This window comes from Pelmatolapia mariae, unplaced genomic scaffold, assembly GCF_036321145.2.
Source record: "Pelmatolapia mariae isolate MD_Pm_ZW unplaced genomic scaffold, Pm_UMD_F_2 NODE_ptg000383l+_length_35827_cov_1, whole genome shotgun sequence".
NCBI lineage: Eukaryota > Metazoa > Chordata > Actinopteri > Cichliformes > Cichlidae > Pelmatolapia > Pelmatolapia mariae.
Window position 1 is genome coordinate 1 of NW_027052070.1, and position 13,838 is coordinate 13,838.

Genomic DNA, 13,838 nt, shown 5'->3' on the forward strand with positions numbered 1-13,838 from the left:
TGCCTCACTGGACTCCACACTGCCCACCTTCACCCAGTATGTGACCTGCCCAACCAGAGACAATAAAACACTGGACTTACTGTATGCCAATGCAGAAGAGGCATACAGTTCATCATCTCTGCGCCCTTAGTGCGCAGGGAGCCACCAGCCACCCGCACAGTGCAGAGATGGTCGGAGGAGAGCGAGGAGGCTCTTAAGGACTGTTTTGAGTCGACTGTGTGGGAGGTGATCTGTGACGACCACGGAGAGGACATCGACAGCCTTACTACATGTATTACTGACTATATTAATTTCTGTGTGGATAACACCGTACCTACCAGGACTGTACGGTGTTTCTCCAACAACAAACCTTGGATTACCCCAGAAATTAAAGCCGTCCTCAAGCAGAAGAGGAGGGCCTTCAAATCCAAAGACAAAGAGGAGTTGAAAAGGGTGCAGAGAGAGCTGAGGGGACTGATAAGGAATGGGAAGGACAGCTACAGGCAGAAGATGGAGAACCAGCTTCAGCAAAATAACGTTGGTGAAGTCTGGAGAGGCCTCAGAACCATCTCAGGCCACAAACATCAGAACTCTCTGCCTGGGAGGGATGTGAGGTGGGCAAATGAACTGAATCATTTCTTCAACAGATTTGATTCAGCCATGAGGCAGTCTTCAACATCGGCTGCAGACTCAACCACCCCCACTGCTGCTGTTCCACCTCTGACACCTCAGACACTTCAGACCTCCTCTATTCACCCTGCTCACTCCTCCCCACCCCCAACAACAGCATCCAATACACACTCAACACAAGGCTCCAGCCTGTCTCTCTCAACCACCCAGGTTAGGAGGGAACTGAGGAGGATTAAAGCCAAGAAGGCAGCGGGTCCAGATGGCATCAGCTCGAGGGTCGTCAGGTCCTGCGCGGACCAACTGTGTGGTGTGATGGAGCACCTCTTCAACCTGAGCCTGAGGCTGGGAAGAGTCCCACAGCTCTGGAAAACCTCCTGTGTTGTACCAGTGCCAAAGACTTCACGCCCCAAGGACCTCAACAGCTACAGGCCGGTGGCTCTGACATCCCACCTGATGAAGACCCTGGAGCGGCTGGTCCTGGCTCAGCTTCGGCGCCTTGTGAGCTCATCACTGGATCCACTTCAGTTTGCCTACCAGCCTGGCATTGGAGCGGATGATGCCGTCATTCACCTCCTACATCGCTCCCTCGCTCACCTGGAGACCGCTGGAAGCACTGTGAGAATCATGTTCTTTGATTTCTCCAGTGCCTTCAACACTATTCTTCCCTCGGTTCTGAAGGACAAGCTGGAGAACTCTGGAGTGGACCATCACCTCACTACATGGATTTTGGACTACCTCACCGACCGACCACAGTATGTGAGGACTCAGGGCTGTGTGTCGGACAGGGTCGTCTGCAGTACGGGGGCCCCACAGGGAACGGTTCTGGCTCCGTTCCTCTTCACCATCTACACTGCAGACTTCTCCCACAACTCCACCCAGTGCTTCCTGCAGAAGTTCTCTGATGACTCTGCTATAGTCGGCCTCATCACTGATGGGGACGACAAGGAGTACAGAGGACTGACTCAGGACTTTGTGGACTGGTGCCAGCTGAACTACCTCCAGATCAATGCCAGTAAAACAAAGGAGCTGGTGGTAGACTTCCGCAGGCACAAACATCCTCCACTGCAACCACTGAACATCCAAGGTATGGACATCGAGGCTGTGGACAGCTACAGGTACCTTGGTGTTCATCTGAACAGCAAACTGGACTGGACTCATAACTCAGACGCCCTCTACAGGAAAGGGCAGAGCAGACTGTACCTGCTGCGGAGACTCAGGTCGTTTGGAGTGGAGGGCCCACTCCTGAAGACCTTCTATGACTCTGTGGTGGCCTCAGCCATCTTTTATGGTGTGGTCTGCTGGGGCGGCAGCATCTCTTCTGGGGACAGGAAGAGACTGAACAGGCTGATCCGCAGGGCCAGCTCTGTTCTAGGATGCCCTCTGGACCCAGTGGAGGTGGTGAGTGACAGGAGAATGGTGGCTAAGCTGTCATCCCTGTTGGACAACATCTCCCACCCCATGCATGAGACTGTGACAGCACTGAGCAGCTCCTTCAGTGGGAGACTGCGGCACCCACGGTGTGGGACGGAGAGATTTCGCAGGTCTTTCCTCCCCACTGCTGTCAGACTGCACAACAAAGACTCCAACTGATCAACACACACATTCACACATGTGCAATAATCTTTTCTGGTATCGTTATATTTTTACTGAGTTGTATATAGCACTTGTATTCTATTTTTATCTTATTGCATATTTTATTCTATTTTATTCTACTGTATATAGTATTTTATTTTATTCTATTCTGTACAGTTGTATACTGTATTTATTCTTATTTTATTTTATTCTAATTGTTGCTTCATAACTTTTGCACTGTCCACTTCCTGCTGTGACAAAACAAATTTCCCACGTGTGGGACTAATAAAGGTTATCTTATCTTATCTTATCTTATTTATTGTAATCTGGTTTTGTGGAATAGATTGTGGATATTGTTGCACTCTGACAGCTGGCGCCTCCGATTTTTTAACCTATATTAAAATACATTTGGATCAACTTTATTTCAGTGCCATTGTCATCAGTCTCTGAAATATATTATGTTTGATTTGTTACAAGAATTGTCCAGTATTATAATTGCTAATAGATGCTGACACTATTAATAACTATAAGTAGTGATATCGACTCTAAAAATAGGATAACATGAGAGTTGCTACAGGGATCAGATCACCGGGGAGGAGCTGCAAGAGTTGCCAAGTAACAGGTTGCTTCTCCCGGACAGGTGCAAATGTCTGCCGCAACAATAAGCAACAAATTAAGATGACAAATTAATTGTAAAAATGTAGCAAGATGTGTGAAACCACGTGTTTTTAAGGTATTAGATAAGGTCAGGGGCGGATCTAGAAGGGTGGCATGGGGTGGCAAGTGCTACCCTAAAATGATCTCTTGCCACCCCAAGTGCCACCCTAGTTTTGCATATGACAGTGTTGTTCATTAAAATAAGATAGTATTAACACTTTGAGTGCAGTTACAGTTAACAGTGAAAATAAATTCTAAAACTGAATTTATTGCATAGTGTTACCAACCATCTGTCCGAAATCTGAAATTCCCATGGTATTGATTCAAAATGTGCTCTGGCACAATCATAAGCATCGCTTGCTACTGAAAACAACAGGTCTGCGCTATGGGTTGAACCATTTGTTAATGGTGGAGGGGGGGTAACACATATATATATGTGACATTTAGCATGGAGTGTATAGTTAGTATGTTGTGTTGTGTAGTCATTGTTTGGTTTTGTGTGTCAGTGAGGGGACTAATGACTGTCACAAAGGCACATTGCAATGTAAACACTGTCACCAGGTGAAACCAGGAGCAGTGATACTGCTGCTGTCAGGCCTGCAGGTTTGTCCCTGTGCTGTTCTCCTCTGTCTTGTGGCGAACAATTTTTTTTACTGGCACAAGTAGTTTGTGGGGCATCTTATTGTGACACCTGATTGTTCTCTCATTTTAGTTATAGTAGTATTTTTAAATGGTGTTTATGGATGATCTGAGAACTGTCGACATGGCTGTATTTTCAGATAAATAGTTGCATATGTTGACAAAATGTGTGCACAAGTTTTCAAAATGTACAATTTATATTTGCATTTCAAGTTATAAAAAAATAACTACTAGGATTTGAGGGTGAAATACAAATGTAAAATCAAAAGGAGTCAAAATTGTTCAGTTATATTTTGTATCTTAAAAGGTTAACCTAACAAATCATGAAAAGTTAGGTTTCGTTTTTTGTTCATGACGGTGCAGATTTCTGACATTTTGTGTAAATTTAAGCATGTAGCAATTTGGTTTTTTTTCTAACAAAAAAAGTGTGAAACTGAAGTTAGAATTGTGTTTGTAAAGCAACCACCACATGTTCTGTTGCTTTCTGGATTTTATACTTATTGGGCAGAAAATAATTAAGTTATAGACTATATTTATATGAAAAACATGTATACTTACTGCATTTGAATCATTTTAACCATACGCAACCGCCTGCATATGTGTTTGAAAAAAAAAATACTTTAATTTTGCCACCCCATTTGACTTCCTTACCACCCTCATGCCACCCTAAGAAAATTTCTCTAGATCCGCCCCTGGATAAGGCATTTAAGGTAGTCTGTAATAGTGATCCTGGTAACTTAACACAGCTGGAAGGTGGCTGTGAGTGGGAGAAACGCTGTAAACGGTGAAACCGAAGGTTCACTGAAATTTCTCAGAACGTCTTCTGAGCTGCATGTTTTTTTAAGTGAACATTTACCTGACTTCAAACATGGGACAACGTTCCCTCAGCGCTCCCCTGTTAGCTGGGTAGTGTGCTGTATTAGGAAGTGTTTCAATCCTTTTGCACATTGACGTGGAAAGCCTTGATTAGAGAGGATGCCCACTCCTGCCGTGTGGTTTAACCCTAGAACACTATCGCTGGGCCCGGTGGGCCGATGGTGATTTTTCGTTTTTATGGGCCGATGGGTTTTGTTTTTTTTTTCTTTCATTTTTTTTCCGTAACGGTATAAACACTGAAAGGTGGTGGATTGGCCAGATGCTGGGAGATTTGTAAAAATAACTCAATTGTTAGGTGGTGGCTATTGCGGAGCCTTCACAGATTCAGTAACATTAGCAAGTGGTGGAGGCCAGCAGATGCAACACGCTGGCAGGTGGATGACAGAAAGGCAGGAGGAGCAGAGACCCGAGGCGGTGAACTGAACTTCAGGCAAGAAGTTATGACCTGCAGTCTATCTGGGTCAGATATAAACCAAGTTTAGGTGTAGTTTATTTTCGTTATGCTGACTTTTTACAGTCAGTTACAATAACTGGTACTGCGTACTAGCTAGCATGATGGAGTTTACATACTGCTGGGCGGGAGCTATGATATTATTGATGTTTAACTTGTTTTATCTTATTTTATTTATAATGTTAGTTATTAGAGTTTCCAACCGTCCCGTAAAAAACGGAATCGTCCCGCATTCAGAGAAAATATTTCGCGTTTCGTATTGAGCTGAAAAGGAACACAGTTTGTCCCGGACTTCAGCTACAATGAAAAAAAATACACAAAGCTGGAGTTATTCTGTCGTTACGCTGCACAGCTGCCTCTTCTCCTCTCATTCTCTCCCCCTCCCTCCCCTGATGCTACTTCAATCATGAAACTGATCAGTGATCAGCTGATCGGCTTTTCTCTCTTGTTTATTTATCGCCCACTTTGCGCCAGAAAGAGGAAACCAGCGGATGTCGCGCTAAACAACAGCAGCACGTTTAAGCTTGATCAGCTGTTGTTAGAATTTATTTAATATTAATTTCTAGTATCAGCTGATGTTCCAGCAGATCCACAGCTGTAAAAGCTGCTGGTCATATTGGTTTGGATATGTGGTGAGAGGGAAACATGAAGATGAAAGCAGGAGATGTCCTTACTGAATCATCAGAGCTGAACAGGTTGATGGAGAAAACAGGTTTACCTTTTAGGTGACATGAATGAGTTGAAGGGAAGTTATGAACTGAGACAAATAACACCAGGATCCTTTTTCTAAGTAGCTGACAGCTGGTAACTGTGCAGGGGCGGGTCTAGCAAAGTTTTGCCAGGGGGGCCATGAAGGGCATTAACAGGGAGAGGGGGGCACAAAGAAATACTTTTCTTTCTTATTCTCATTTAAAATGTCTCGCTTTTAGCAAATAATTATCTGAATCTTGCAACAAACGTTTTCATCTGATGTAAAATGTATAGAAATCCATTATTGTACATAATAATTTTTTAGGGTCCCATCATAATTTCTTCAGAAGTAGCTAAGTACTGTATATGATGCCAGTATTTTCCCACATTTTCTAGATACTGTACCAGTACTGTGTGTAAAATGTCATCAAAAAGTCAATTAAGTTCTATTCTTTCTCATCTTTTACTTTTTAAAGGTGCCATGTTAGAAAAAATATTTTGCCCTGCCATGCTGTTTATTGATGTGGCAAATGAATGGTTTATGAAAATATATCTAAATCTGTCATCAGTAATCAGTAATGATCATGTCTCACCTCTAGTCTTCTCTGTGTTAATTGCAGGTTTTCACCATGTGTTGTAGATAGTTCAGGAGGTTAACTTGACCAAGCAGTCTACTTTCGGGTACTGTTCAGAATACCAGAATTGGGAGGATGGTGTAGGTTTAAGTTTATTAGACTGATACATATATACCAACAAGACAGTGTACATCACTATGACAACAGCGTTTGTTTTCATTCAAAGGATTTATGGTTTTTCCTATAATCTGGTGGGCCGGTCTTTAGTCAAAATGCCCGGGCCGATTTTTGTCCCAGTCCAGCCCTATCGCTGGGTGATTTTCACCCGAGCAAATACATTTACATGATTTCTCTCTCCTGCAGCTGTTAGTGTGTTGAGGAGATTGTGCCTTCACCAGGGAAGTCTCAAATGTCCCAGGAATGGTGTATCAAAGACCAGCTTTCCAGCGGCATTTTTTTTTTTTTTTAGGAATTTTTTGTTCTTGAATTCCATATTTTTCTGTAATTTTGGAGCATTATTTTAGCATCCCCCCATGACACTTTTTTTCATTTTGTTAGACATGGCACAGTTGAAAGTAAACACTGACCACTCTGATTTGTCTTGTGTTTGATATATTTTGATGACAAGTACTTTTTAGTTGGTCATATTATATCGGGTAAAAATCACCCGGCGTTAGTGATTGTGTTACTATTTATAGCGATAGTGTTCTAGGGTTAATCAAACAGGGAAGTTGAGCAGGTGCCGGCTACACCATTTTCAGGTTAGCATGTATGAAAAATCCCATAACTGACTGAATTTAAAAAGTTTAATGCGTTCTGTAATATTTACATTGATACACTAGATATTGGCAGTTAACCGTGTCACATGGTGCTCAAGCCTTTTAATTCAGCTATTATTGTTGTTTGTTTTTTTAATAATATATTAACCTCATTTTTAAATCAAGGCGTAGGCCTGTTTTGTGATATTCATGGCTTCTAGACTTCAGGCAGTCATCGACTGCAAAGGATATTCATCCAAGTATTAAAAACAATGCTTATATTTAAAAACTATGTTTGCTAATTTTGTTACTCTGTTTATAAAAATGGTTTTTATTCCTTATAATTTAATAAGAAATTGTATTAAAAGCTTTTGAATTTAAGCTTATTTTTACTTTAATCACATCTAACTGCTTCATTTAAAATCTGCTGAGGTGGTGTACAGAGTACAATTCAACACATTATGAGCCTACCTGTATACACGTAGGAACTGTTTCATAAAAGATTCTAAATACAGACCTGTCAAAAAAGCCAATAATTTCAGCATTATATATTTTTTGCAGCATTTTAAATGTACAATAAACAACGCAGGAAAATATTACACAGCAAACCAGAGTTAACAGAATTAAGTATAAATCTGTCATTCAAAAAATTATGAGTCAGGAGTAATTACTGCACTAAATTACACTTCATTTTATACATGTAGCAATTTATTTGAATAGAACATGCTGCTCGCCCTAATTGGATGTCCAAATTTAGAATTTTAGGGAACGAAGGCATGCATGGTGCAGAGGCTCACAATGCTTTTGTTTAAAACTTACATACAGTTCATATTTTCTGCCTATATACAATATTGCACAGTTTAGGTCAATTCTGACTTGCCCCAAGAATTCCCTCATAAGTATCTATAGCAAATTTAGGACTGTGGATACATTTAGAACAAGCTATCTGACATTAATAAAAGGATGTTAATGTGAGTCCTTAATGTTTCAGAGGAGGGAAAGTCTATCTTTAAGAATTTACAACACTTGTTTTTGGAAAAAAAAAAACATCAAGTCCTGTTTTACTAAAGACATGACAACATAGCAGCCACAATGATTTAAATATATTTTTTATCAAAAATGAAAAGTGGCATGAACGTTCTGAACTTCTCACTGCTGTATCGTCAAACACATCCTCTTACTTTCCATTTATAACAATATATATAAGTTCAGTATTAATTAACACTTTGAAAACTAGTTTGTGCTTTCAAATCACAAACTGGGGGAGGGGGGCTGCTGAAATGGCTGCTCAGGTGTCGTCATAATTTCCCCCTGTTGAATGATCTAGTTTTAATCTCAGAATGAGCTACATTGTGGGTGATTGTCCATGCAGGTGCAACTTTAATATACTCATTTGTATATATAGCATAAATATAGAATATTTCTCTAGCTTTACTGCCCGCTCAGAGCACTTTTAACAATACCTTCATGAAGCTCTTTTATGTTTATGCTTCTAGAAATTTTTACAGCCAAAGCTGATTTAGAATCACTAGTTAACATTGGCCACAATTCAAACTAGTAACCTTGTTAATATGAGGCAACGGTGCTAACCACTGCACCACCATAACACCTTTTTTTCAAATCTGTTGCATCTCTGACCTCTGTAGCACTTCAGTTTTCATTTGTGCACCATATACCGTTTTACTGTTTTGAGATTCCAGTTTGCTGTTTTGACACATCATTCAAATACCAACAGGTACATTAGAATCATCAGTCAGAGGTACAAGAGGCACCAACTTTCAGGCTAAAAGTCATGAAAATACTTTAAGGTAAGTGTACCATTCAGAGAGAGTCAGAATAGACTGCTGAAGAACATTAGCAGGTTTAATCATGTTAAACACCAGATTAGTTGACTGCATGTACAAAATGAATATAATTGTATGTATTCAGACAACCCCCCCCCCCCCCCCCCAAAAAAAAAAAAACAAAAAACAAAACTCACCTTTGACTTATTTTACAGCTCAGAGGTGTTTATGTGGCTGACGGGTGTAAATGTAGCTCCTTGTTTTAGAAAACTTCAGCAGATGTTTAAAAACTCTGCACATATGGCAGGTTATAATCTACAAAACTAAGTCACTTTGATCCTGATACATCTGAACCAACAGGAAACCAAGTCTTTCTTCGGGGTGTGACTTCAGTTGACACATTCTCACCACCCACCACTTCCAGTGTAAAAAACAAACAAAAAACAAAACACGAAACATGAATCGTAGTGTGATGTGCATTCATTTACTGCTGTCTGTAGTACTGGTGTGAGACTTAAGACTTGGTGTTCATGTTTGGTGTGGAAGAGAGAAAATAAGAATAACTATATGAAGGGAGAAAGAAAAAAATCAATGCAAATATCAGTGAAACCGTCCAGATACAGTAAAGTCTGATCCAAAATGCTGCAGCAACAGTCCTGACAGGGACCACAGAGAGAGAGCATATATCCCCTGTATTATCTCGTTGAACTTGTTGTTCCTAGAGTATTTAAAAGTAGAGTGGGAGGGAGAGCCTTCAGTTTTCAGGCCCCTCTTCGATGGAACCAGCTTCCAGTTTGGATTCGGGAGACCTTGGATCTCTACATTTAAAATTAGGCTTCAAACTTTCCTTTTTGATAAATCTTATAGTCAGGCCTGGATCAGGTGACCATTAACCCTCTCTTAGTTCTGCTGCAATAGACCTAGGCTACTGGTGGCTTCCCATGATGCAGTTTGTATTAAATAATTAATCATTGATAATGATTAAAAATAATTTTGATCTCTGGGTGTGTTGCATTTGTCCTGTCTTTTTCCCCTCACCCCCAACCAATCAGAGCAGATGGTTGCGCCGAAGGTTCCTTCTGTTAAAATGGATGATTTTTACTGACACTGTCACCAAGTGTTTGCTCATGGGGTCGACTGATTGTTGTGGTTTTCTCTGCATTATCGTTGGTCTTTGCCTTACAATATAAAACACAACAGTTGACTGTTGTTGTGAGTCTTAACTATTTAAATAAGTGAAGAGGACAACCGATTCAAAATCTCTGCACTCCTGAATGTGTGAAAGATGTATAGGAAGAAAAAATCTCTGCACGTTGACTTAATTAACACTATTTTATGAGTCTCAGTGTTTTGTTCCAACTCACCTTCATGAGGTATAAAACATCCAAAAACATTCCAACTCACTAAAGTAGAAATGGCCGCAACTCAGTACAGTAGCCACAGAAATGGAGATGAAGAACATGACCCGCTCACACTTAGTGTTGGAATGCTGTTTGTTGGACTGGAGCCTCTGCTCAAAGTAAAGCCTCACTATAGGCTTGGGTTCACCAGCCTTCCTAATTGACACATGATCCAGCTGACCACCAAGTGCTTCAATATGGCACAGCTCAGCTCCTCTGTCCACCTGAATATCCAGCGAATATCCAGTGGTGCAATTTCAAAATTGGTCATTGACCTACAACCTTGGATGTCCTGTAGCCAAGTGCATTTATGCTCACATTTGCATAAATCATGATTAGCACAGTCTAACAAGTCTAATAACAGAACATCACTTGGGTTTAGATTGGCCCAGCAGTTCCTCCCAGTCACACACCCCCAGCTCTCACTGTTACATTGACTGAGACAAAGATTTGGCTGTTACATCTACTGAATTTTTGGTATTTGTTTTATATATCTATGTATATAACTGAAAAAGCTAATTTCCCTTTTCTTTGCCTAATTATATCTATAATGGTCCTCATCCTCATTATCAAACAGAGTTTGAGAAGCAAATGTTACCTCATTAACTATGTCCATTGATTACCTTAGATACAGACCACAGCAGACCGGTAAAAATAGCTGGTAAAATTTCATATAATAAAAAGAAAGTAGAGAGACTTGAAAATTCTAAACATGTGTAATTCCAGAACCTCTGATAGATTCATTTCATGCAGAGAAATAGGACAACCGCAAAACATGCAGGCCGAGTCATATATAAACAGGAAACAGTGGTTTGCACATCCACACAAAATCATTTTCAAATAAGACATGATGGGACACGATGCAGAGAATAGATGTCGGGTCTTTTAACAGACGGGACACTACATGATTCATTGTGACTGCATGTTTGTGACTGCATGTTTGATAAAAGGTGAGAATTTACTGAGGAAACAAATGGCCTGCAGCCTGACACCTGTGAACAACTGTGGTTTCCAGCATGAAACCAGTTTTCTTTTTCTTTGAATTTCCATTGCAGTTGCTTGTGGTTTGATCTGCATTATAGCTCATTTGTCTTCACCCAAACTCGTGGGAACCACACCAGCACCTTACCAGTACTTGACACATTTGTCATTTCTGCTAAATCCATCAAAGTGACTCACTCATTATGTAGGTCAGAAGTATTTCAATGTTTTGTGTTTTTTTAAATGGGCCATCTGAATTTAAAAAAAAGAAGAAGAAAAGAAATAAAAAAAAGAAAAGAATAAAACAGTGTAAAAACAGTGTGGACCATTTATATAGAAACACCAACATGATTTTCAGGATCAAGTGAAGATTTGTTCTTTTATGTAGATGAATTAAAATGGGTTGAACAAGAGTTTAAGCATGTTTTTTAATTGAATAACTAATTTTACCTGCTTTTATTTATTAAATAATGTATTTATTACCTGCTAAGTATTTATTAAAAGTCATAATTCTCTTTAAGCAATAAGAAAAGGCAGAATATTATGCATTAGATTTTTTTTAATAGGATTGGGATTATTAATTGTTACTCCTTTAATATGTATATCAGCTAGAGATGATTTCAATAATTTTACCCTGATCTATAACATTACAGGATCATATATGAGTAACTTTATATTTTGAAATATGTAAAATAATAAGTAATCAAAGCTTTGAACTAAATGATACAAAGTAAAATACTGGCCTTCAAATACAGTACAGCCATCCAGAGTACAAGTTAAAAGTAGAACAACACAGAGATGCTTAAAATAGAAATATATTAATTTTGCACAGGAAAGTACTCGAGTAATAGTATTAAATTACATCTGAACACTGGGCCTATCACCACTGGAGGAGACAGTGATGTTGGTCACTACAAACGTCCCCTCACAGTTTGTAAATGATACCAGCATTACTAAACTGTTTACTGGCCATGTTTAGACACTGATGACTTTTGACTAGTTTAAGGTCGTGGTCTGTTTAATTACTGAAAATGTCTGTAGTGCAGTGCAACCACGAGACAGGAAGCATGTACTGTACCGCTCTCTGTCACCAACTGTGTCCCAGATACGTCTGTAATGAGAACCCTGACACCACTTACTAGTAGGTTAAACTGTTTATGTGAATGTGAGGTTATTGTTAATATAACATTTCATTAGTAATATTATCATACTACACTTTATTTTAATATTACTAAGGTTTATGAAACCACTTAAGCTATTCACGTGCTTGTCTTCCTCTTGAGCTGGTGTCTTCTGCAGTGATGATGGTTACTGTGAGTCCACTGTCTAACCACATGAAACCAGAGAGGGAGAGTTAACTGAAAGCAAAACAAAGTAGTACTTTCTTACACTCATTGCAGCTGATTCCTCTGCTCCCACAGGAGGTATGCAGAGTGTCCTCATCTCATTCTCTATCTGACAACCACATACATTAAAATCACTGAACACAATTTAAATGAATGACGAATTCATTTTATGTTATAATGTTTATAAATAAAAATTGAAAAATTGAATTCAATTTTGAATTAATTTTCATCAAAATGAGACATTTTCATGTTTTTAAGAAAATGAAATACTGAAACTGAACAATCACTTTTATGTATGAACAGTACAATTTTAGTTTTAATCTTAATCTTATTTTTAGTAAATTCTAGGGGTGGGAATTTAATGCATTAATTGCGATTAATTATTTGAAAAAAAATAATTTAATTGCACTTTGCATTCCAAGCGAAGGGAAACTTTTGTCAATACAAAATTTCCTGGTATACTGATTACACTGATGCACACATCAGAGCTACAAAGAATCAGAAGAAAGCATGTTGCTTGGACTGATCTGAGGCAAATTTCATTTCAAAAGACTACCTGACGGAAGCCTTGATAAAAGCGTGGTTTTGTGCAAATTGTGCAAAATGGAGCTTGCATACCACCGAAGCACTTCAACCTTACAGTACCATCTAAATGCAAAACATGTTGCAGCATTCCACGATTTGGGATTGGAACAGAGATCTTCACTGGTAGGGGAGGCGAAACTATCTAACAACTATGCCCCCGAAGGCCGCTAAGGCGCTAACGGTAGAGGATGACAGCTATGTCAGTGTTTGCACGCTAAAAGCTATGCTGGAACAGCAACGTGAGGATCTGACTCATCAACAGCAAGATAGCTTCAAGCCATTTGTCCAATTAATCATAGATGGAACTAACAAAAGGTTGGACAGCATTCTGAAGGAATGATGGTGCTGTTGATGAGCTGCAAACTGAAGAGAAGCGTGTGAAAAGCAAACTGAATGAGTTTGAATCAGCAGTCAGCAGCATGCACGAGAAAAACAAAGAGTTAACAACCAAGATGGATTATTTAGAAAATCAATCAAGGAGGATGGATGGAGGACGTAGTGGAGGATTAATAGAAGAAAAAGCAGAAACTTGGGAAACATCGGAGGACAAAGTCCGACACATGCAGAAGAACAAGCTGGGCCTGGCCAGTGACAGCATTGAAATTGAACGCGCTCACAGAGTCGGTCCATACAAGTAGAATGGACGAGCTGGCAGATTGTGGACAGATGTAAAGAGAGACAATTAATCCTCTCATTTGAAAGAAAGCTTTACAGTCTTTACATCAGTGAAGATGTTCCAGAGGCCATCAGGAAGAAGAGAAAATTACTGTTACCACAGCTGAGAGTGGCCAGAGACAGAGGTGATATTGCCGTCCTTAAATATGATAAATTAATTGTCAAACCGAGATTCCGGAACACTCGACTTAACACTTAGACGTCAGTAATTTTGTCATTTGTAGCTTTTATGATTGCTCT